The sequence below is a fragment of the Capsicum annuum genome, chromosome 5 (assembly GCF_002878395.1).
Source record: "Capsicum annuum cultivar UCD-10X-F1 chromosome 5, UCD10Xv1.1, whole genome shotgun sequence".
In the NCBI taxonomy this organism is placed as follows: domain Eukaryota; kingdom Viridiplantae; phylum Streptophyta; class Magnoliopsida; order Solanales; family Solanaceae; genus Capsicum; species Capsicum annuum.
The window spans coordinates 130,213,359-130,239,774 of NC_061115.1; the positions used below are offsets into that span (position 1 = coordinate 130,213,359).

The 26,416-nt window shown below is 35.7% G+C and overlaps 1 pseudogene; it reads right to left on the reverse strand.

Annotated features, from left to right (window-relative positions):
• Positions 1-16,914: 16,914 nt before the first annotated feature.
• Positions 16,915-25,408, reverse strand: LOC107852520 (annotated as a pseudogene).
• Between the last annotated feature and the right edge of the window lie 1,008 nt (positions 25,409-26,416).

Below are 26,416 nucleotides of genomic sequence, written 5' to 3' on the forward strand. Positions count from 1 at the left end.
TAAAAAGTTCTCTATCAATCTCCAATGTGACCTTGCTATACCCATATTGAATACACCAAGTAATACCAAATATTGCAGTCTGAATTTCAGCTTGATTGTTGGATCCAACACCTAGAGGGGTAGAAAAATCATAAATAAGGTTTCCTTTACTGTCTCTAAGTATGCCTCCTGCTCTGATTCTTCCTGAATTCTCTATTAAACAACCATCAGTATTCACTCTAACCATAGAAGAAGGGGGTTTGTACCAATAGATTTGAATAACCTTCAACTCATGTTGACAGTTTTCAATATAAAGCACCAGATCCCTCCAATTAGTAGGCCAAGTAATGTAAGGATAAGCAGTGATTAAAAAACATTCTTATATCCTTAATAATAGAGAATTTCTATTGAATAACTAGATTTTTTGCCTCCATACTTGCTGGAACACCTGTTATTCCATAAGTTCCAACATATAAATATAGGAGTAATATACAGAATCAGCTTATGCATTTCATTATGGTGTTTGATAATCCACCACCTCATAAGAAGATTTCTCGAAGGTGTAGTCTCATGTTGAATTCCCAAAAAATCAGAACAAAACCTCCAGCATGCTTAGCAAAATGCCTAGACACAAAGACATGCTCAATAGTGTCTTGCCCAAGTCTGTAATAGCAAAAACAGTCAGTTAGTTCATGACCAAATGAAGTAATTTTCTTATTTATTGGTAATTTACCCCAAATATCTCTCCACAGTAGAAAAGAAGAATTGAAAGGGACATTTTTGTGCCATATTAGAGTGTTAGATAGTGTCTTGTTCTTTTTTTTTTTCTCACCAGTTCCCAAGCTGATGAACAAGGGAAGTTGTCACTAGTGTTGGGTTACCAAATTGCTTTGCCAGGGGTACCTTCTTGATATTTGAAATTGGTGCTAAGGATCTTATAAATAAAAGATGGAGGGACATATTTTCTCACCATATCCTCATCCCAATTTCCATTGATTAAAAATTGAGAAACAGTTATGTTGGTGAGCCTAGGAGGGAGATTTCTATAATAAGCAAAAGGCCCCACTCCTGACCAATCATCCCACCAAAAAATGTAGGTACCAGAATTTAAAGACCATGTAATATGAACCTCAGCAATTACTTTGTTTTTTACCATATGCTTCCAAACAAGAGACTGCCCTGAATCCCATTTCTTAGCAACTGTATTGGCCCTTTGTCAATACTTATCTTTGAGAAAATCTCCCCATAATGATTTTTTAGATCTAAAAAGCCACCATTATTTTTATTATAGAGACAAACAAATATCCTATAGTTGTCTCACACCAATCCACCTTCTTCATAAGGAAAGTTGAGGGTTTCCTAGGAATCCCAATGGTACTTCCTCTTGTTACTATCCCATTCCCAGAAAAAATCTATAGTGAGGCTTTGAATTTGTTTGAGGGTAGTTTTGGTAGGAGAGGTAGCTATCAGAGTGTGAATAGGAAGAAATTATAAGACAGATTTAACATGAGCAACTCTCACACCTAAGCATCTTGGATTACCGTCCCTTGATCTTAGAAATTACTTTAAAGACCATTCCAGTAAAGTAGATGGTCTTCTAAACTTCTATATATAAAGGGAAACTAAGATAAGTTAGAGGATTTTCTTTATAGCTGAAACTTGTAATGGTTTTGATTCTATCAATGATGTCTTGAGGATATTAGGTAGGAATCATGAAGTTTTATCAGGGCAATAAAATTGGAATTCAAACTTAGGGCTTACCAGAGCCTTCATCAAAGAAATAGCGAATCGCCTTGACCAAGTCATCAACAAAAATATTCTAACAGTGAAAATAAAAAAAACCTGGGAATCAAAAAATTAAAAGAATAGAGGAGTCAAAGCTCCCAACCAAGGAAGTGATTATGTTCACTATGTTCCCCTTATTCCCGAAATGCTATGGTGCCTCGGGGCTATCTCTCAAAAATCTTTGATCTAAACCATCACATCTACTCTCTCTTAGAGGATGAACCACGCCTTTGCTATCGCAAGAATATAGCGATCGAAGAGCTATGGCTCAGCTCCTTTGCATATTACATCATATTTCACAAAGGTAGCATGCTATAAAAGTATAGGTGAGTTATAAGCATAAGAGGCATGCTCAAAGGGTAGCGGTAGCAATGTGGTTCTCGTCTTATCATTGAGATCTACAGGGTGGTGGGTACTTCGACTTCTTTGTATTAGGTGAAGAGAAGGTCGTAGTAGGTTTAGTAGGGCTTGAACCTATAATATCACCATTATGAGTGGTACATTTAAATCAATTAAACTATAAGTCCCTACGGATCTCTACATGCAATTCACTCACTTTGGGAAGAGCAAACAGAAAGAGAAAACCTTTGTCCTATCTATTTGTTCCTCTTCCCAAGAATGAAGAATTTTTAAAAAAATTTCTTTTTTTATTTTGTTTATATATTATTTATTATTATTGTTAATATATAAATAATATTAAGAAAGTGGCCCTTTTGTGACTCAAATAGCCGGTATACTTTTTGGATCAAACCGGCGGGAGCTTTTTATTTTCTTGTAATATCGGTTGTTAGCCTTTAGTTAGAAATAGAAGTAGAGGGAGTTGTTTGCCGCAAACTTCAAAAAAAATTCAAAAAGTACATAAGGAGTGAGAAAAAAACACTTTGGTTTTGGGAATCGAAGGTTAGGCCGACTACTTTACTAGAGCAAGACCTAAAAAAATTTATTCCTACCATTAACCCTTTCTTTCAATGTTGCCAATTCCTAAAATAATGGTGTACCCTTGTGTATACAGTTGTCCAACTACTTTTTTTCCTCCGACTTCTTTAGCCACTTCTGCATCTATCATATTCGGGATAGCTTGCTTCATGGTGGAGCATTTAGCGATGCCAGCAGCTGGTGAGAGCTGGCTGTCTGAGGACAGGTTAAGGAAGATCTTGTTGGGCTTGCTTCTCATGAGAATGGGTGAGGGTATTCTGCGTAATTAGTAGACATAGGTAATAAATAAGAGAATACTAATGACCCAAAACATGGAATTTCTCAATTCTAACATACTGTACTTATTAGATTAAATGTACTTCTTAGATCTAATAGAATGATTTTGCCGTATCTAGACTAATACCAATCCAAGCCATTTCATTAATAAAATGTGACCAATTAACCAACCAACAAAATCACTTGTTACAAATAAGATTTTGTTGTTGCATCGAAAGAGATAAATGTTGACTAATATGGATAACGTTGAACTTGGTAAAATGAAATGGTTGAATAGTTAAAAAATCAAATTATTCAATAATACACATTGAATGCTGAGATTATGCATTGAATTTCTTGTAGTAGGTCCATGGTAAAAAAAGTCTTTATGATTGTTCTAGAAGAAATAAAATAAAAGCCATGGTAGAGTTAGGAAAATTATTGTATGAGGTCTACCCAATGCTAGATGCAGAGGTCCATAATAGATCGATATGAACATCATAAGCTACCCTATAATAAAACCAGTTTTGCTGATATCTTCTTCTCGGTTCCTTCTTCCGTAACTAGAGCTCGGAGAAAAGGAAGCCTCATAGAATGAATCCTCTCTTTAGTTCTTTCTCCAGTTGGTTTAAGAATCAAAGGAGACTAACAAACTACAATAAACAAAGTGCACCCGTTGGATTAACTAAACCAATGTAACAATCAAGAAGGCGATTGAGAATACATGAGTTCCCAAACTGTAGTATAAGTCTTTATTGCAGATGTGATAAGGAAACCTCTAACAATAAAGACAATAAGAGAAGGAAAAATCTAACAATAAAGAAAATATACTACAACCACATACACATACCCTCGATACAAAGCAAGAAAGAAAGTAGTCCTCACCTCGGGTAAACCCAGAAGTCAATCAAGAATCGACTTCACACACTAAGAATATCATCATTATCTGAGAAAGAGCTTAAAAGATCAAATAATATGAAGGATTTTCCTTTTTTTTTTCGTACTACGACATTGACTAAGCTAAGAGAAGGATTTAGGACTGATGGAGAGACTGAGTCAAGCACTATAGCAGAAGGATTATCATTTTCTTGCCTTGAAGATTTGAAGCAAAAGAACCTTCTCTACTAGGGGGGAAGAAAAAAATAGACTTTATGGATTGACTTACTATTTAATTCAAAGCGGATGACTACCTAGATTAGAATGTGGATTCAATATTTTGTAATAGTTATCATAGATTGAAAAGGGACGGGCCAATAGCATCGTAGAAGTTTCATACAAAGGTTCCTTTAACAAGCGGGGAAAAGACGTTTAAACCAGAGGAAAGCCAATCTCAGAAGGGAAATTCGGATAAAAGGGCAAATTCTTGTGATTCTTAGATAGCTAAATAAGAGCGCATGGGGCAGGCAAGGAGAGAGGTATTGCTAAAGGTTTGATTTATGAATGTCGGTATCTCAATCACATATTGATGTTGTCCTAAAAATACCTCTTTGTTCTTACTCAACTATATTAGTAGTATCAGAATTTATACTAGGCGACCGTTCTTATGGATTTCGATATATTTGGCTAACTATGATGGAATAGAGCCATTCTAAGTAGAACCCCTTCTTAAGATATGTCAGATAGAGTGGGATCAGTCACATAATAACCCCCAACCCTTTCTTTATGAAAATTCATATATTGCTCATGTTGTAATAATATCGTATGCAAATGAAATCACTTTTGGTATAGAATAAATGGGCAAAATCCCGATGCATCAACTTGTGAGGGTTTGTTATTTTTTACTTTCTTAGGTTTCCATCTATTGTATTTATCTACATGGGAATGAATTCATTCATCAAACCTTCTATTTGTATGCACCCGAAGCTAGCCCAAGTAAGAAGGAGTAACTAAAGTCACTAATGCTTAACACATCCAAGTTCGGACATCTAAGCCAGTTTCGGTCCTTCTATCTACCTGTATATCAATAACTTTAAAAATTGAGTGATTTAATTAGCTTATATCGGAGTATGGTCTAAAGATGGCCCTTCCTATCTATCCAACAAAGGGCACCCCTTCGTAATCTTCTTAGTCAGTTGAGTTAACAAACCGGAATTCTAATATGGGCTGATTAGTGAGTTCTGCTTTCTTTTCCACAACAAGCCTAGTTTACTTTTGTAGAGTCAATAAGGCATTACATTTATCATTGTTCCCAAACCATGGCGTATACCACCATAACAATAAAATAAGAAGAATCCGCATATTAGTAGGAAATGTTCCTAACTCCTAACCTCTAGACTGAAACTTCACCTGAAAGCAAGGCTTGAGATCAAAGGAACCCGCGTATTACACTACCAATCCTTGGGCTTTACTTATTATTATTCACTTAAAAGGAAAAGCCCATCCAAGTTCTTCTAAAGTCATTCTTTCTTCCACGGAGCATCGATCTCAACTGCTTATTGGGAAGCGATCTCAACCTTAAGTTATGAGAAAGGAGCCTAAATTTAAGCTCACAAGATAAATAAAGTGCTCTTTACATAATGTACATAATGAGAGCTTCTTTTCTCCTGAAGTTTGGCTTCCTTTCTTCGATCAGATTGATTGGGACTAAAGTCCAAGACTTTATATGGAGACAAGATAAGGGGAAGCTTAAGATATAACTTTATAGAATGAGAATTGGTGCCTCTACCCCCTTACACCTAGGCTCATGAAAGAAGAGGTTCCTACTATTGGGGATAGAAGATGATTCAAGAAATGAAAAGGAGATTTTTTTGTTGTAAGTCTGGGCCTAATCTTCACCCATGTAAGACTCATAAAAGGATCTACGTCATTTTTCATTCCCCATCTTGAGATGTCTAAGTAAATCGGCTTCCCTAAGCTTAAAGCAAGAATAAATGAAGTCCATTAGAAACAAGACCTGATTATTCAAATCAAAGGCTTAAAAATAATGTCTATAGTAGTACCCTTATCTTAGAGAATATGTGAGTATGAATATAATAGACGTACCTTGGAAGACATCTTGATGGTCAATAGACTTAAGAAGTCACCTTTTTCTTTCTCATTGTATTACCAAACGCTCTTTTTCTTAGGAAGGATTTTTCCAGTTTTTTGTGTAGTTTAGTTTCACCAGGCGAAGAAAAAGGATTAGCAATCTCTCATTGTTGGGAATTTTTCTTTTTCTTTAAATAGAAAAAGTGGTGGCTAGATTTGCGTTCCCTTTACAGACTATCAAGGATTTCAAAGAACTTTCATATTGTGCCCAATCCTGATATTGTCTTGGGAATTATCAGTATATATAGTAGCGTACCTGACTCCATCTACATAAGTAGAAGCATTCAAGAATCACTTGACAATTCTTATTTTAATTTTCCAACTCTCATCTTTTTAACTGACTTAACCGCAATACTTATCCAAAGACAGAACAAGTTGAAAGAGCTTCGGTAATTACACTTTCTGTCTCACATAAGAAAAAGAGTTTAAAGTGCCATTCAAAGAACCTTAGATAAGGGGATTCCTCCCATTAATTAAAGTTCAGAGTCAACTTTCCACACAAGGCAATCTTCTAATAGTGGGTAAGAGGCAGAGCACAACCAATTATGTGGCATAAGATATGCTGGTATTACAAAGACAGAAATGAGTTCACAATGTTCGAATAAGCTTCTGGACTGACTAAAGCTAAAAGGGGAAAGTCATTCTCATACCCTGATACCACTTTGTGAAAACCTAGAATAAAAGAAAGTTTCTTTAGGATGGCTTTATCCTAGCTAGACCGAGTCATAACTACTTATTATCGAAGACTCAATCACATTTCCCTGTACTTCTCCTAAGTGACATCAAAACACTCTTTTAGTTGATTTAAAAGCAGAAATAGATGAGATTGAATTAGATAGAAGGTTCAGCCTACACCCTGAGGGATTGAGGAGATGAAACTTCCTTGCTCTTAGGCCCATTGTAAGGCTAATAAGATTAGAAGAAGGAGATTGGATTCTTTCTTTTATTGAGATTGACTCTAATCATGATTTTGACTTTATTATGATACCTCCCTCTGTTGCAATAGAAATTGAGAATGGAGGTGACTTTGCTACACTTGTTTATAGTTAGAAATTCCAACTAGAAGGCCCTACTACTATTGACATTGCACCAAATTAAATTGAAGCCTTTTTTCGGCATCCCTTCTAAGACGTTTTATTCCTTGACTTAGTAATGTGCAATCAGCTACTTAACACCTTTCCTTATTCTTCGTACGTTCCTTTTAGATCTGAGGTAGTACTAATTAATGCTTTAATTGCTCCTATTAAAAATAGGGATACTCTTGGGTACGAAAGAAGGATATTTTGAGCCTAGTCACATCTCTTTGATAGCTTTGTTTAGCCTTATTTACTATGTTAATCCCTCGATATCATTTATGGCTTAAGCCAATCCTCATCTTGGTACTTCACGTAGTGGCTAATATCAAGTCTCATATCTCGACTGAATAGGTCTATGTCACAAGAATTGGTGAGAAAGACCTCTAGTCACTATACTGGAAATTCAAAATGAACTCCTTCCATGCCAATAATAATAGTACTAATATTTCAAAAAAAAAAGAGATCAAGCTTTGAAGTTGGTAGCTGAAAGAAAGATATTCTAGAAGGTTAGGCTAGAGCATAAGGCAGGAAGCTCACTAAGAAGCGAATTCCGACTACAATTTTAGAGTACCGAATCTCAATGGTATTGATCATACATAAGTCAAGAAGAAAGAAAATACCTAGTGCCCTGGTCCCTCCATTGACTTACTGGCTTAGAGGGATTCTACATAATGACCTATACAATTTATGCATCTATCAATAGAGGGTTCAAATATCCAGTACCAATTTATAGAGCTAGTAGTTAGATAAACAATGGTGGTTAAGAGTTGAAGGAGTTAACCTCTTTGCCACAAGGTGAAAAATATAGCAACTGACAAGGAGTAGATGCATAGGTACCAATTAAGGTGCCAATCTAGTATAGCACTACTAATAGGATGTTCAGTTGATAGCGAAAGAAAAACTTCTCACATCTCTATGACTCTTTGTTCTCATGACCTCAAAGTGATTGACTATATTCAATATAAAGGAGAAAAAAGGATTATCCCCCTATTCAACTACCCATCTAAGAACACTTGGCTTCAGAATACTTATTTCTTTTTCTATGGACTGCATAAATAGTATCTTCCAGCCCAAATGAGGATAATCACTTTTGCCAGCTCAATCCTCATGGTAATAATTATTCCAATTATGCCTAATAATCTCTTCAGGTGATAAAGAGGGATCCCTTTTTTCCAGTAGATGAGATTTGGATAAAAGGTATTATCTCAACGTTTCTTTTCTCTAGCTTGCTCTTTCAAATCCAATTTTGGCCCACAGTAATGTAATTGGGATTTCATCTCCTAAATTCTTTTTTCATGAAAGCAAGTGGTGGAAAGTTTTGTTAGAAATTCTGCCTTATTCCATGAGATCTTAAAGAACTTTTGCAACTTTCTCTCTTCCCTAGCACTTTTTTTTACTTTTTTCAAAAGGCAATGAAGGCCTCCCTTATAATTTCTTGCTCGATCGAAAGGAGATAACACATATAAAACCTTAACTTTACTGACTTTATGAGGTCTAACCTTCGCCATGACATTAGTGGCTTAGCTCTTCGAGCTTCTTATAAAATTTAATTGATAGGGAGTGAGGAAGAACCATAAATATCAATTAGTAAGTTTTTGGGCTGATGCAATAATAACTGCGTACATGTCTCATAATGTGAGATAAGAATTAGGAATTCACTTATGTAATAAAGTTGATCCGTTAAAGTCTTGAGCAGTGGTGTAGGATTAGATCCCAAAGATAGTAAGTATTTTCTTTCTTATGAAAGAAAGTCTTTTTTAAAGATTCTATAAAAAATTATCTATGAAACCGAGATAGTTACCTTTTGAAAATTTCCAACAATAGTATAAATGCCTATGTTTTATTCTTTTGAAGGTGGGAAAAAGAGAAAACTAAATAAATGAATTATTCATCCAAATATTAGTTTGAAACTCATGTAATTAACCTATTTTTCTTTTGGCTAACCCTAAAACTAGGATAGATCCATGAGAAATTTGATTAGATAGATGTGGTATGGATCAAAATGGGACACCAAGAGAATTGATTGCTGAGTCATATGAGGTAAGAAATTCTCAAGTATGGTTCTAAGGGAAGGAATTGAACTACCTATTTCGGCTGGGGAGAACTGGCCATTCAACGGGGAGATTTTGAAATTGCAGAGGCTTGGTTCGATCAAGCCATTGAGTATTGGAAACAGGCAATAACGCTTACTCCCAGTAATTATATTAAAGCGCATAATTGGTTGAATATCACATGATATTTTGAATAAAAGTAGACCTCATTTATTTATCATCCTTTATTTAGAATTTAGATATTTGTTATAATTAATTGTTTGTTGGACCCATCAGATCAGTTAACTAAAAAGTGGATCATTCCTTTGCTTTTAGAAGACCCAATCACATAATTTCATTATCTCCCTTCTAATTCTTCTATTTCATTTCTATATTCATATGCTATTTATTAGGAATAAAAATGATAGATAGACGACAAAATAGACTTTTTTTATTCTATTTATTTATATTAAAATGAAAAAAATTCAATTAAAAAAAATTCTTATTAGCTATTAGTATTAAAACTAATAACAAAAACCCTTGAATCTCTAAATATATATATACCGGGGATGTCTCTTAGTAATGTCTAATGGCTACTCGCGTGATTTGGAATAGAGTAATTACAATCTTCTAGGTAAAAAGTAAAAAAGCTCCATCTAATAACTTCTATGAATATACACTAGATTGCCCAACAAAGTTAATTTTGGATCAATCCAAAACCCAAAAAGGTTTTTAAAAGGTTAAAGGGTCCGTTCAGCGTCTCAAGGCTATGTCATAATAGATTTGAACACTTTACCCAGATCTACTTCTAGATCATAATTGCTCTAGTAAATAATAAAGAAAATAGATAGATGGGACATAGAAAAATCCAAGAGAAATGAACTAATTATAAAAATATCTCTCTATCTCAAAGGTTCACTAATTATTTGACTGTTGGCAAGTCTCTTTGTATGTGTCATCCGAAAAGAGGACTCAATGATTATTCATTCACTAGAACCAGAAGTGAAAATATTGGTAGATAGGGATCTCGTAAAAAAATTTCAAGGAATGGGCTAGACCAGGTCATTTATCAAGAACAATTGCTAAAGTTCCTAATACTACCACTTGGATTTGAAACCTATATGTTGAAGCTCACAATTTCGATAGCCATATCAGTGATTTGGAGGAGATCTCGTAAAATATTTTTTGTGCACATTTCGGTCAACTCTCCATCATCTTTGTTTAGCTAAGAAGCATGTATTTCCATGGTGCTCATTTTTCTAATTATGAAGCGCGGCTAAGTGATCCAACTCACATTGGGCCTAGTGCCCAGGTGGTTTGGCCAATAGTGGGCCAAGAATTATTAAAGGGTGACGTGGGCGGGGGTTTCTAAGAAATACAAATAACATCTAGCTTTTTCTGATTTGGCGAGCATCTGGAATAACTAGTGAATTACAACTCTATTATAGAACAATTAGGCCATTGGTCTTTATAGCGTTAATGCTTTTTTTTGGTTGGTTTAATGATCATAAAGAGGCACCAAAATTGGCTTGGTTTCAAGATGTACAATATATTTTGAATCACCATTTGGCAGGGCTACTAGGACTTGGATCTCTCTCTTGGGTGGGGTATAAAGCACATGTATCTTTACCGATTAACCAATTTCTAAATGTTGAAGTAGATCCTAAAGAGATACAACTAATTTATCTTGAATTAGGATCTTTTGGCTAAACTTTATCCCAGTTTCGCTAAGGGAGAAACCCCATTATTCACCTTGAATTGGTCAAAATATGTGGACTTTCCTACTTTTCGTAAAGGATAGATCTAATAATTGGGGGTCCATGGCTGACTGATATTGCCCATCACCATTTACCTATTACAAGTTTTTCATGATAGCAGGTCACATGTATAGGACCAAATGGGGTATTGGTCATGGACTAAAAGATATTTTAGAAGATCATAAAGGTACATTTATAGGTCAAGGCCATAAAGGCCTATATGAGATCCTAACAACATTATGGCATGCTTAATTATCTCTTAACTTAGCTATGTTAGGCTCTTTAACCATTGTTGTAGCTCATCATATATATTCCATAACCCCTTATCCATATCTACCTACTGACTATTGTACATAACTGTCATTGTTCACACATTACATGTGGATTGATGGATTTCTCATGGTTGGTGTTTTCGTGTATGCAACCATTTTTATGGTAAGAGATTAGGATCCAACTAATCGGTACAACAATCTATTAGATCATATCCTTAGGTATTATGATGAAATCATATCCCATCTCAACTGGGCATGTATATTTCTAGGCTTTCACAGTTTTGGTTTGTATGTTCATAATGATACCATGAGCACTTTAGGGCATCCTCAAGATATGTTTTCAGATACCGCTATACAATTACAATGCATTTTTCTCAATAGATACAAAACACCCATGCTTTAGCACCTGGTTCAATAGTAAGCACTAGTTTAACTTGGAGAGGGGGTGATTTAGTTATAGTGGGTGGCGAGGTGTCTTTGTTGCCTATTTCATTAGGAACTGCCAATTTCTTTGTACATCATATTCATGTATTTACAATTCAGGTGACGATATTAATACTCTTGAAAGATATTTTATTTGCTCATAGTTTTTATTTAACATAGGATACGGCAAATCTTGGTTTTGTTTTTCCTTGTGATGGACCTAGAAGAGGGGGTACATGTCAAGTATCACCCTGAGATCATGTCTTTTTAGAACAATTTTGGATGTACAATTCCATTTCATTAGTAATATTCTATTTTAGTTGGAAAATGCAGTGATGTTTGGAGTAGTGTAAGTGATCAAGCGGTAGTAACTCATATCACGGGAGGAAACTTTATGTAGAGTTCTATTACTATTAATGGGTGGCTCCACAATTTCCTATGGGCACAGGCATCCCAGGAAATTCAGTCTTATGGTTCTTCATTATCTGCATATGGCCTTTTTTCTTAGGTGCTCATTTTGTCTGGGCTTTTAGTTAAATATTTCTATTCAGCGGACGTGGTTATTTCTAAAAACTTATTGAATCAATTATTTGGGATCATAATAAATTTAAAAGTTGCTTCTGCTACTCAACCGAGAGCCTTGAGCATTATACAAGGACATGCTGTAAGAGTAACCCATTACCTTCTGGGTGGAATTGCCATAATATAGGCATTCTTCTTAGCAAGAATGATTACAGTAGGATAATGGCTATGAGGATTTAAAAAGCATTATGGCATTACGATTTCCAAGGTTTATCTAAGGCTTAGCTTAAGACCCCACTACACATCATATTTGATTTGGTATTGCTACCGCACATGACTTCGAGAGCCATTATGATATTATTGAGGAACATCTTTATCAGAATAATTTTGCTTCTCACTTTGGTCAATTAACAATCATATTTTTGTGGACTTACCAAAATCTATTTCATGTAGCTTGGTAAGGAAATTTTGAGTCATGGGTACAGGACCCTTTACATGTAAGACCTATTGCTCATGCAATTTGGGATCCTCATTTCGGTCAATCGGCCATGGAAGCTTTTACTTAAGGGGGTACTCTTGGCCCAATGAATATTGCTTATTCTGGTGTTTATCCATGGTGGTATACAATTAGTTTACGCACTAATCAACATCTTTATACTGGCGCTTTTTTCTATTATTTCTTTCTGTCATATCCTTAATAGCATGTTGGTTACACCTACAACCAAAATGGAAATCGGGCGTTTCCTGGTTCAATAATGTCAAATCTTGTATGAATCATCATTTGTCAGGACTTTTTGGTTTAAGTTTCTTGGCTTGGACAGGGCATTTAGTCCATATTACTATTCCTTCATACAGAGGGAAGTACGTTCGGTGGAATAATTTCTTAGATGTATTACACATCCCCAAGGGTTAGGCCCACATTTTATAGGTTGATGGAATATTTATGCTCAAAACTCTGATTCAAGTAGTCATTTATTTGGTACTACCCAAGGGGAAGGAACTGCCATTCTAACTCTTCTTGGAGGATTCCATCCAGAAACGCAAAGTTTGTGTTGACTAATATTGCCCATCACCATTTAGCTATTGCATTTATTTTTCTCATTGCTGGTCATATGTATAAAACTAATTTTGAGATTAGGCACAATATGAAAGATCTTTTAGATGCACATATTTCTCCAAGGGGCAATTGGGGCGTGGACATAAAGGTCTTTATGACATAATCAACAATTCACTTCATTTTCAATTAGGCCTTGCTCTAGCTTATTTATAGGTTATTACTTCTTTTGTAGCTTAACACATGTACTCTTTACCTGGTTATGCATTCATAACACAAGACTTCACTACTCAACGTGCATTATATAACCACCACCAATATATCGCAGGATTCATCATGACAAGAAATTTTGCTCGTGGAGCTATATTTTTCATTAGATATTACAATTTGAAGAAAAATGAAGATAATGTATCGGGAAGAATTTTAGATCATAAAGAAGCTATCATATCTCATTTAAGTTCGGCCACCCTCTTTCTAGGATTCCATACCCTAGGACTTTATGTTCATAATGATGTCACGCTTGCCTTTGATACTCCGAAGAAGTTAATATTGATTGAATCGATATTTGATCAATGGATATAATCCGCTTATGGTAAAAATTAATATGGGTTTGATGTACTTTTATCTTTAATGAGTGGCCCAACATTTAACGTGGATCAAAGCATCTGGTTGTCGGGTTGGTTAAATGTTGTTAATGAAAATAGTAATTCATTATTCTTAATAATAGGTCCTGGAGACTTTTTAGTTCATCATGCTATTTCTCTTGATTTGTACACAACTACACTAATCTTAATAAAAGGTGCTTTAGATGCACGTGGTTCCAAGTTAATGCTAGATAAAAAGGATTTTGCCTATGGTTCTCCATGCGATGTCCCAGGATGAGGTGGTACTTGTGATATTTTGGTATGGGACACATTTTATTTGGCAGTTTTTTGGATGTTAAATACTATTAGATAGGTAACCTTTTATTGTCATTAGAAGCACATCACATTATGGCAGGGTAACATTTCACAGTTTAATGAATCATCCACTTATTTGATACGCTGGTTAAGGGATTATTTATGGTTAAACTCTTCATAACTTATCAATGGATATTACCCTTTTGGTATGGATAGTTTATTGGTTTGGGCATGGATGTTCTTATTTAGGCATCTTGTTTGGGCTACTGGCTTTATGTTCTTAATATCTTGGTGTGGATATTGGCATAAATTGATTAAAACTTTAGCATGGGCTCACCAACGCATACCTTTGGCCATTTTTATTTGCTGGAGAGATAAACTAGTGGCCTTTACCATTGTACAAGCAAGATTGGTTGTATTAGCTCACTTTTCTATAGGTTATATATTCACTTATGCGGCTTTCTTGATTGCCTCTACGTTGGACAAATTTGGTTAATTAATATGTGTATCCGCGATAATCTCATTTCTTTTGATGGAGTTGGGGTCCACCTTCTTCTATTTCTACATCTAGGATTCGACTTTTATCATGGATACTAATTAGAATTCAACCATTATGGCAAGGAAAAGTTTGATTCAGAGGGAAAAAAAGAGGTAAAAATTGAAATAAAAATATCATTCGATTCGTCGATCCTTACAAAAATAAATAAGCAAGGTTCCGTCGTTGAGTGACAATTGGAAAGCTTGTAGAAAGTTACAATCCATACCATGAAATAGTGCACCTACATGCCTTCATCGATGTTATTTTTTAACCAACAGGCCGAGAGATGACTATCAATATTTTGGACTATCCGGACACATACTTTGTGAAATGGTTCATGCATGTTTGTTTCCAGGAGCAACAAAATCAAGTTGGCAGGGATTAATGATTTATTTCTATTTTTATGGTCGATGATCATAGAAGCCCCTTTACCATTTTGTATAAATAGGTGATTCTATTTGTATAGATAGGGTGGAGGGGCGCATTTAATCATTATTTATCTATTAGTTTTTAGTTCTTATCTTCGGCACGGGGTAGAGCGGTTTGGTAGCTCGCAAGGCTCATAACCTTAAAGTCACGAGTTCAAATCCTATCTCTGCAACATCTTGTTTTGCCAAACTATTTTAGGGTTGACTCTGGTAACTAGTAATTAATTCCCTTCTTTTGCTTTTTGGGGGTGGAAGGCAAAAGAAAACGTAGAGGAGGGATAGAATCACTACACTATCATGGACAACTATACCAAATCCTTAATTTAAGGATATATTTAATGCTATTTATTAAATTTAATAGAAAATAGTTAAAAAAATTGATTTATCTTGGATCTTGGGCGGATAGAAGGAATTGAACCCACATCTTCTCCTTGGCAAAGAGAAATTTTACCATTCGACCATATTCATATTTTTTATTCTTGATACACAATCTGTACCCACATATATGATATATATAATCAGATCTTATTTGTGCAGTGTCGGGACACATATTCTCTTCGGAAAGATTCCAATTATTTTTTTAATTGTATTCTTTTTATTCAATAAGTTTCACTCCCCTCTAATTTTTGTGTTTTCTTTATTTGATTTGCATTTTATTTAGGGACTTAAATTCAAATTTAATGTGTCTTGCAACCGAGAAAAATTAGGGGGTCATTTTGGGTCTGCAAAGAATAGGTCCAAGATATGAGAGAATTAAGAATACCCACTAGAAAGACTAATCCAATCCATAAGGATGTACCAAAAAATACAATATTTTTGTTACTTGACCATCCATCAGGAGAAGCAAATACAATGGGTACGCTAATCATCAAGATTAATAAAGTAGCAATTAATACAAAAATAACCAATTAGAAAGCAAGAGTCATGCTTTTAATCCTCCAAGCTACTAATAAATGAACTATATACCATTTGATCCCTCTATTAGCCAAAAAATCTTAATTGTGAGAAAATATGTCATTGAAGGATTTTACTTTATCATGAATCCATTGATTATATATGACTTATTACTACTTCCCCATTCACACTTTATTCATACATGGAGTGGGATGGACAGAAATGGAATTTTCTTTTCTATTTCACAAATGGGCATGCTATATCATATATCTATATACGGATAGATAGATCAATCGGTGGATTTGTACCTGAGATCTTCTACAGATAGTGGGGGTATCCACCCCTATAGCCATGTTCTATTCGAAGGAATAAAATGAAAATAGTCTTTCAAAGAGATGGTTGTGTGGTTGATATCCTTGAGCTTGAAAACTGGTAAAGTTTTGAACAAAGAACTATCGAGGGTTCTAATCCCTCTCTCTCCCTTTTTGTTAATTGAATAGATTTTTTTCTTTAGCGGGTTTTCCCCATTTTCTAGCCAAAAAAAAGGGAATGGATTGACTATCCCACCTAGCCAAGCCAGAAAAAGAGATTAGATATAAATTTGCATAAAGCCCCAGTGAAAATTATTAATAATTCGAACAATACAAAGCATAGAAGAGAGAAAACAACAAATGCAAACAACAGTAACAAGTACAGACATAAAAGTGCAAGATGATCCATACATGCTCGACCACAAAAAGGAGAAAATGGCCTTAATCACCACTATTTTTAATTAAGAACAATCTATTTTTCTCCTTTCCATGCCCTTCTTGATGATGTGCAGCACCAATCTACGCTTTTTTTTCTCATTAACCATGAACCATACATCATACCACGACCAAAGTTTAGGAAAATGTATTGTTAAAGGTTTCAATCTTGAAAAGGGAGAGTAACATAGCCAAGGATAAACTATCAATTATCCATTTGTTTGCACCAATAATAATGTATTTGTAGTGCAGCCTGTGTTGGCACCGCCACCATAGATAACAGAAGTGTGTTTTTAGGTTCCAACATACATGAAGTCTTCAGCTTCCTGCATGGTAGCACTTATGTGAAAAGGGAAGCCAAAGGCTGATGTAATACCCTAAAATTCTAAACCAATGATAGAGTCATGTTTCAAGATCATGCATAGTACATTATTGTTCTTTGATAGTTTTATGATTTAGTTTGAGGTATATTAAGGCCCCAAATAACTATTAGCTATTGAATGAATCAAAATAATCCTTATTGATTGAAATTTTTTATAAGAATGTTGCCATAGTGAAATTCAAATGAGCATATATTTTGATCTACTCAGAATTTTCCATATCAAAACCCACAAAATGGTTTGAAATTGAGTTAGCTTTCCAACGATACCAATTTCTCCTAAATACAATACTCGGGTGAGAAGTTATGGCACTTTTAGTGAAAGTTGTAGCTCAATAGCACTGCATCGCGGTGACCCCAAAAATGACGTTCGTCCTTTCCCAGTGTGTCACCACGATTGCCACCGTGTTGTGCCAAGGGGCCATTTAGTAATTGTCCTTTTCTAGAGTGTTACAGCGATTGCCACCGTTTCGCGCCAAAGTGCTAGTTCGGGATTGCCATTTTCTAGTGGCGCAACACGATAGCACCACGTCCCTTCATTGGGCAAAATGGGAATTGTCAGTTTTTCAGTGGCCCGAAATGATTGCACCGCATCGTGTTGAAGCCAAAAATTAGGATTTTTCCAGTTTCGCAATTTTAATTCCCGGGACCATTTTGTCTTTTCCCATATCCCCAAATCTATCCAAACACGAGATTTAAGTCCCTATATGCCACTTTTACATCACTTTTAACAATTTTGCCCAAATTGAAATCACTCTCTCTCAAAATAATAAACCCTAGCCTTCAAAATTCAAGATCAAATCCCAAGAAATTCACCATCAACTTTTACAAATTCATCAACCCAGGTATGTTATGTGTTCATCCATGAGTTCCTTTCACCCATTGAGTCCAAGTATACTCTTTTAAATTTAAAGTTGTGATCTTTACAAGTTATTATAATTTTAAATTGTGAATTTAACCATGAACTCCCATGAATTGCAATTCTATACCATGTTTACATGAAATTGTTGTTGTTTATCAGACCCCACATGTTCTAATATTGTTATTCACTGATTTAAATCATGATTTTGTTATTGATATCGAAATCATGCTATTACTCCAAGTTTTATACTATTCCTATTATTATCTTAAACTATGAATATCAAGTGTTTGATAAAATGCCTACAAGAATGAATATTTGATAAAAGCTTTCACGTTATGTCCTCCAAGCTTAAGTACTACTTTACTATTATTGCTATTGAGTCATACGGGTTATGAATACTAAAAAACTTAGTTGTTTACCTAGTCTCAGTATCTTTAAAATAATCTCAATATATGTTATGAGCATTATTAGTTCAATTATTTATCAGAATCAGTTAAACATAGAACAATTCAGCATTTCGAGTCAGTTTAGTTGGGAGATGAGTTAGCACCAAGCGGGTGCAGGGATGGCGGCTTCCCTGTCAGATAGGCAGATTCATTAGTAGCAGTCTCTGTACTCTAGACCTATGTAGCCAGCGTAGAATACAAGAAGTCACCCGTTATTTTAGGCTTGACTGCCTCACAGGGGTCACCTACCAGGTTAGGCTTGACACCCTTAGTCCTTTGGGATAGTACATCAATATAGAGGATCCACACAGCCAATGTTAGTACCTGTGGCATGGTACTAACACTCTTCAAACTAGGGTTACAGGTTGGACCCCGATTACCTCAGATTGGGAAATGTCGGTTAGATGATACCTCCCATAGCCTCAGTCCAGTAATCAGTTCCGTTTTAGTTGCTTGGCCATAGCATACAAATATCAGTGATTCATTTATTGAATTTTAGTATTTTAATATTCATAGATTTTATTCAGAACATGTTATATACTTGGTCATGCATCCTTAGTATTTACAGATTTCATGCATCCTCAGTATTTACAGATTTTATGCATCTTTAATATTTACAAATTTCACACATTCTCAGTATTTATAAACTTTATGCACTTTATTCTGTACTTTATGTTATATATATTCAAATAGTTATTATTCATGTTCATGGAACCATGCATATCAGCCTACCTCATTTAGCATACCAATACATTCAAAGTACTAATTGCATACTCTTTTCCTGTGCTATGATGTATCATATCATAGGTTCGGACGCCCTATTCCTAAATTATGCATAGAATTTCCAGATTATTAGTCGTAGTAGTGCTGAGTCCTCATATTTTGAGGACAGAATTTATTTAGCTCAAATTACATTGTCAGTTTTAGTCATTTTAGTTTAATAGCTAGTTTGAGTTAGTTGGGGCCTGTCCTATCAACTCTCATTCAATCAGTTTAGAGGTTTTTAGATATTGCAGACAGTTAGTCAGTTCTCAGATTTTAGTTTTCATTGTTAGACATTTTAGCAATATTATTAGTTTGGTTTACAGATTCTATCAGATGTATTACTTAAAACCTAATGGCATTCTTTAGTTAAATTCTGCATATGACTTTTTGTTATCAGTTTTACTCAGTGCTCATAGTAGGTACAAGCTCATGGGTTAGCTTGTGGTCCCTCATGACTGTAAGCATCATGTAGTACCCAAAGTGTACTCTTGGGGCCATAGAAACTTGGTATCAGAGCCTAAGGTTTTAATGTGTCCTAGGAAGTCTGAATGTCACATCAAGTAGAGTCTTATTCATGGGTATGAAGAGCACCACACTTATGAACAAGAGTCTATGAGGTATTTTAGGAAAAGTTTCCCTTCTTTCAGTATTATTGTCGTGCGACTGAGCATGAGCTCATGTTACACTCTCTGTCTAATCCATTCCACCTTCCATTTCTAGAATATGCCTCCCAGAAACACAAATGAAAAAAGAAATATAAAACATCTGGCACCTCCATCCATTCAGGAAGATCCCCTGAATGACAATGCTTCTCATGTAGAGTTCAGGGCTACATTCACTACTCTAGCCCATTCTATAGCAGCTTAAAATTTTTAGCAGTCACTCTTCCAGCCAAACCAGTGGCCAATACTGCTACAGTTAGGAATTAGGACTTCACCTGAATGATCCTTCTTTATTTTTGAGATCCAAATCTGAAGAGGATCCACAAAAATTCTTAGACATGGTGTAGAAAGTAACATATATTATGGGGTTAAATGCTAGTGAGAGTGTTGAGTTAGTTACCTATCAGTTGTAAGATATGGATCATACATGGTTTTAGCAGTAGAAGGTAGATAGAGGCCCAGATGCAGGGCATATAGAATGGAAAGAATTTGCTACAGCTTTATGAGATAGATTTTTCTCATTGGAGCTAAGGAAAGCCAAGGTATTAAAGTTTATTAACCTAAGGCAAGGCAACATGAGTGTGAAGGAGTATTTCCTCAAGTTTACTCAGTTAGCTAGGTATGCTCCTCATGTGGTAGCTGCTAGTAAGTCTAAGATGAGCAAGTATGTATCTGGTGTATCTGATAGGGTGGTCAAGGAGTGTAGGATGGTAATGCTGATTAAGGAGATGGACTTGTCTAGGTTGCTGGTCCATGATTAACAATCAATGAGCAGAATACTGATGAGAGAGAGGAAGTATAAGAGGGCTAGAATGGGGAGCTTTAATTTTAATAAGCCAAGGTCAGAAGGTGGTAATCGTCCTTATTTACATTAAAAATCTTTAGTACTAGCTCCATCTTCAGCTAGTTCCCCAATACCCACGTTTATAAATGATAATCAGGATAAGGCACCTGGCTCTAAGTTGTAGGGTAGTGTTAATAGTACTCGTATAAATCCTCTTTTCTAGAAATGTGGCATAAACCATCAGGGTGAGTGTAGAGCGGGGAGTGATGTATGCTTTGGGTGTGAAAAGCTAGGCCATCAGATTCGAGAGTGTCAGTTAGTTGCTCAAAAAGGTAGGGATTTATGCCAATAGGGCCAGTCCCATTAGTTATCAGTTCTAGTTGGCCGCCTGGCTCGACAGGGTGCCGCTTCCAGTGCTACCAGTGGTCAGCATCCAAGCAAATTGTATGCCCTTTAGTCTCAACAGGATCAAGAAAATTCTCCTAATATGGTTACTGGTACATTACAGGTCTTTCATTTACATGTTTATACTTGATTAGACTTTAGAGCTTCTTTTTCTTTTGTAACCTCTTATATAGCCGTCAACTTCGAAGTAAGTCCCAAAACCTTTGAAGAGTCTTTTTTAGTGTCTACCTCAGTAGGTGTCTCTATTGCAGCCAAGAAAGTATACAGGAACTGTTCGGTCATAATGTCTTAGAAAGTCACTTCAGTGATCTTGTGGAGATTGAGATGATGGATTTTGACATCTATCTCAGTATGGATTGTCTCCACTCATTCTATGATTCAGTTGTTTGTAGAAATAGAACAATTCATTTTTAGTTTCCAAATAAACCAGTCCTTAAATGGAAGGGTAGTACTACAGCTCTTAGGGGTCAACTTATTTCGTACCTTAGAGCGAGAAAGATGATATCTAAGGGGTGAATTTATCATCTTGTTCGAGTCAAAGACTATTATTTCGAGACCTCTAATTTTGATTTAGTTTCAGTAGTAAGGTAATTTCTAGATGTGTTCCCTGAAGATCTTCCCGGAGTTCCTCCCGAGAGGGAAATTGACTTCGAATTAGACCTTCTTCCAGATACTCAACCTATCTCTATTCCGCCATATAAAATAACTCCAGCCAAACTTAGAGAGTTGAAAGAACAATTGAAATATCTCCTAGATAAGGGATTCATCAGGCCCAGCATTTTCTCATGAGGCGTACCAGTCCTATTCATGCGTAAGAAAGATGGTTCTCTTAGAATGTGTATCGACTACCGTCAGTTGAACAATGTCATAATAAAAAAAAGTATCCACTTCCCAGAATTGATTACTTATTCAACCAAATTCAGGGTGCTAGTTATTTTTCTAAGATAGACCTTAGAATCGTCTATCATTAGCTCAGAGTCAGGGAATGTGACATTCCAAAAACAACTTTAAGAACTCTGTATGGTCACTTTGAGTTTCTAGTCATGTCCTTCGGTATCACAAATTCCCTAGTAACCATTATGGACTTGATAAACCGAGTGTTCAAGCAGTAGCTGGACATGTTCATCATAGTCTTCATTGATGATATCCTTGTCTACTCCCATAACTAAAATGATCATGTAGACCATCTCAGAATAGTATTGCTGACTTTTAGAGCCCATTAGTTGTTCACTAAATTCAATAAGTGCAAATTTTGGCTAAGATCATTAGCTTTCCTTTGCCATATTATTTCCAGTGATGGCACGTGAGTTGATCCTCAACAGAATGAGGCAGTGAGAAACTAGCCTAGACCCATCTCTCTATTAAATATTAGGAGTTTCTTGGGTTTGGCTGCTATTACCGATGGTTTATTGAGGGATTTTTGTCTATTGTGTCCCCCTTGTCCATATTAACTCAAAAAAAGTTAAGTTTCAGTGGTTAGATTCTTATAAGAAGAGTTTTCAGGAGTTGAAGACTCGACTCACTACATCCTCAGTTTTGACCTTGCCAAATGGTTCAGATGGGTTTGTTGTGTACTATGATGCTTCTAGAGTTGGATTGGGATGTGTTTTGATGCAGAGGGGTAAGGTTATAGCCTATGCCTCTAGACAGCATAAGCCTCATACATAAAATTACCCTACCAATGATCTTGAGTTAGCAGCTATTGTGTTTTCCTTAAATATTTGGAGACACTATCTGTACGGAGTGCATATTGATGTGTTCACAGATCACAAAAACTTACAGTATGTGTTTTTGTGGAAGGATTTGAATTTGCAGGAGATGGTTAGAATTGCTGAAAGATTATGATATGAGTTTTTTATACCATCTGGGCTAGGCCAATGTAGGGGCAGATTCCCTATGTAAATTGTCTATGGGTAGTGTTGCTCATGTTGAGGATGATAAGAAAAAGTTAGTTCAGGAAATTCATCAGCTTGCTAGATTAGGTGTTCATTTGGTTAATTCAGCTAAGGGTAGCATTTGGATTCAAAATAGTTTGGAATGTTCTTTGGTTGCTGAAGTGAAAGAAAAGCAAGATAGGGATCCTAGTCCAGTGAAGCTGAATGAGTCAGTCAGAGATCATAAAGTAGAGGTATTCTCCCAAGGGGGAGATAGTTTGTTGCATTGCTAGGAAGGTTGTGTGTGTCGTGTGTTGATGAGCACTATCTGTTCAGTCAGTCGTCAGAATTAGCTAAACATAAAAAAGTTCAGCATTCTGAGTCAGTTCAGTTGGGAGTAGGATTTAGCATTGAGCGAGTGCAGGGATGGCGGCTTCCCCATCAGATAGTCAGAGTCGTTAGTAGCAATCTCTGTACTCTAGAACTTGGTAACTAGCATAGGATATAAGGAGTCACCCATCAGTTTAGGCTTGATTACCTCATAGAGGGAACCCGTCAGTTAGGCTTGACACTCTTAGTCCTTCGGGTCAGTACATCAGTATAGTGGATCCATACTGCCAGTGTTAGTACTCTTGGCACGATACTAACACCCTTCCAACTGGGGTTATACATTGGACCCTGATTAGCTTAGATTGGCGAATGTCGGTTAGATGATACCTCCTACAGTCTCTATCCAGTAATCAATTCAGTAATTTAGTTTTAGTTTCTTGATCATAGCATACAGATATCTATTTTAGTTAGATGATACCCCGATCCACCCTGCTTGGTCATGCATCCTCAGTATTTACAGATTTCATGCATCCTCAGTATTTATAGATTTTATGCATCCTCAGTATTTATAGATTTCACACATTCTCAGTATTTACAGACTTTATGTACTCTATTCAGTACTTCATGTACTCTATTCAGTACTTCATGTAATATCTATTCAAACAATTATTATTTATGTTCATGAAACCATGCATATCAACCTACCTCATTTAGCATACTAGTACATTCAAAGTAGTAATCGCATACTCTTTTCTTGTGCTATGATGTATCATTTATAGATTTGGATGCCCAGTTCTTGGATCACGCATAGACTTCCCAGATTATCTGTCGTAGGAGTGGTGAGTCCTTATATTTTGAGGAAATAATTTATTTAGCTCAGATTACTTTATCGATTTCAGTCATTTCAGTTCATTAGCTAGTTTGAGTTAGTTAGGGTCTGTCCCATCAACTCTCATTCAATCAGTTTAGAGGCTTTTAGATATTTTAGACAGTTAGTCTATTCCCAAATTTCAATTGTCATTGTCAGATATTTTATCAATATTATCAGTTTGTTTTACAGATTCTATCAGATTTATTACTTAAAACCTTGTGGCATTTCTCAGTTAAATTTTGCATATAACCATTTATTATCAATTTTACTCAGTGCTCACAGTAGGTACCAGCTCATGGGTTATATTATGGTCCCTTGGGACAGTAAGCACCGTATGACACCCAGGGTGTACTCTCGAGGCATTACAACTGAAATCTGGCTGCTGGAACATGTCATCACCATTAAAGATATTTGTCACATCTGAACTAGATTGGGTGGAAGTCCCCCAAATACCACTCTCTGATTGTTGAACCATGTAACTAGATATGTTGCTACTTGTCTAATGATTAATGATATTTCTATCGTGCTTTGAAGATAATGGCTTGGATTGATACATTTTCTTAGTGTTCAAAAAGCGCCCTCTAGAACCCCTGGATCTCTTTATTGCATGATGATGTCGATACTTGTGAAGATATGGATTTCTATTTTTGTCAAAATTATTTTTAGCCTGACTCTTGGCACGGACCTATCATTTTTTTAGGATAGAACTGTATTGTTTTGAATTTACATAAATAGGAAATCTCTCTATACATTCAAGAGAAAGTACAAGTTTTGTGGAGGTGAGACCCACCATTTGAGGATAAATGATGGCATTTGATCCATAAGTAGCTATGAGCATTCCAAAGTAAGTGTCAGCCCAAGTGAGGTATAGGCAAGCCGTTGGATGATCATGATGCACTTGCAGCCTAGGAAGAGTGTTTGTGGCACTTTCTCCTAATACGGATGCCTTTGTTCCACTCTCTTCTTGCACATCTAAAATTCCACCCTAACCTGTATGAGCTGTAAAATTTTGTAGAATGATCTTGCTTTTTGCCATTACGGCCTGTACGTGATTAGATTAACCTGTTGATAGAGTAGAAATTGAATCCTGATCTTGGAACTCAGATTTTGATTTCTTGATATCAGAGTGAGGTTTTAATGCAGATTCCACTCCAGTCTACTTAGAGGGAGCATGTTCTAGTTGGCCACTGGAGTTCCATATAGATGAGAAACTCACGGATGAAGTCAAAAAAGATTGACCTTTTCTTCCATAGCCACCTTTCTTCGAGAAACTTAGCCTCCTCCTTGAAACCGGTGCTCTAGAAGATTTAGATCAAATATACAGAAAACCTCTATACTATTGTAATACACTAGAGCTCTCTAGACTGGAGTTACCTTTTTCTTTGGGTAATAAATGACTTCAGAAACATCTTGTGAGCTTTGGGTTTTGTGCTGTTTTCTCTCACTTAAAAACTACTACTGTATAACCTATGAAGTACTATATACTAGTATTTCCTTTGCTTTCCCCAATTCCCATACACAAAGTTATCCAAAAAATAGAAAATAAAAAAACAATACCATCCCTTCAGTCATCATATGTAATACAAACCCTCTTTTCCCTCACCACATCCACCTTCATTTGTTTTCTTCTGGGCATGTTCTTAATTTTTTATCATCCACCTAACCTAATTATTATTACCATTTAGACTTTGAAGTAGGACTTTGGAATGATGCTACTCCTCTTCTTCTATATATATAAGTGAATAGATCTTTGTGATTCAATTGATTCGATTCTCATTCTTACCATCGGTGAACTCCCTTTAAGGACAGAAGCGCATCTAAACCTAGTTATTTTGTATTATTTGTTGGAATAGATACTACATATATGATCATATGCATATGTAGGTAAGGACTGCTTAGAGTTGGACACAGAATTCCTAATTCAAATTGAAATGTACAATGATCTGCGAAATAAGATTTTCCTTTTCTAAAAAAGAAAAAAAGAAATATATTCGTTTTCTGGATTATTGTCGATGTAATCATAAAAAACAAATTTTTCTGGGATCGGATAAACTTTGATTTTCGGCTAACCCAGCACCAAGTCTTCAATAGATTTCTTGCTGGAGTTTCGTCCTTTAAGATAGGGAAGCTGCATCTACTTTAATTGATGATTTCTCACCTTCGTCCTCTATACTATATTACATCAAATAAAATTGATGGACAACTATTGACCTAAGCAAGCTAGTATGAATCATCTCATCTCCGATTATGGAGGGTGACTATGGGAGATTAGTTTTAAACCACTGCCTCAAGAGCTGCCTGCAAAAGAGTTTCGGCTATGCCTGGCCATCATAACATTCATAAACAAGATTGATAGATGAATAGAGAAGTCCATCCACAATCATTATTAATTTTCCTGGAAGGAGTTCAACCGCTCA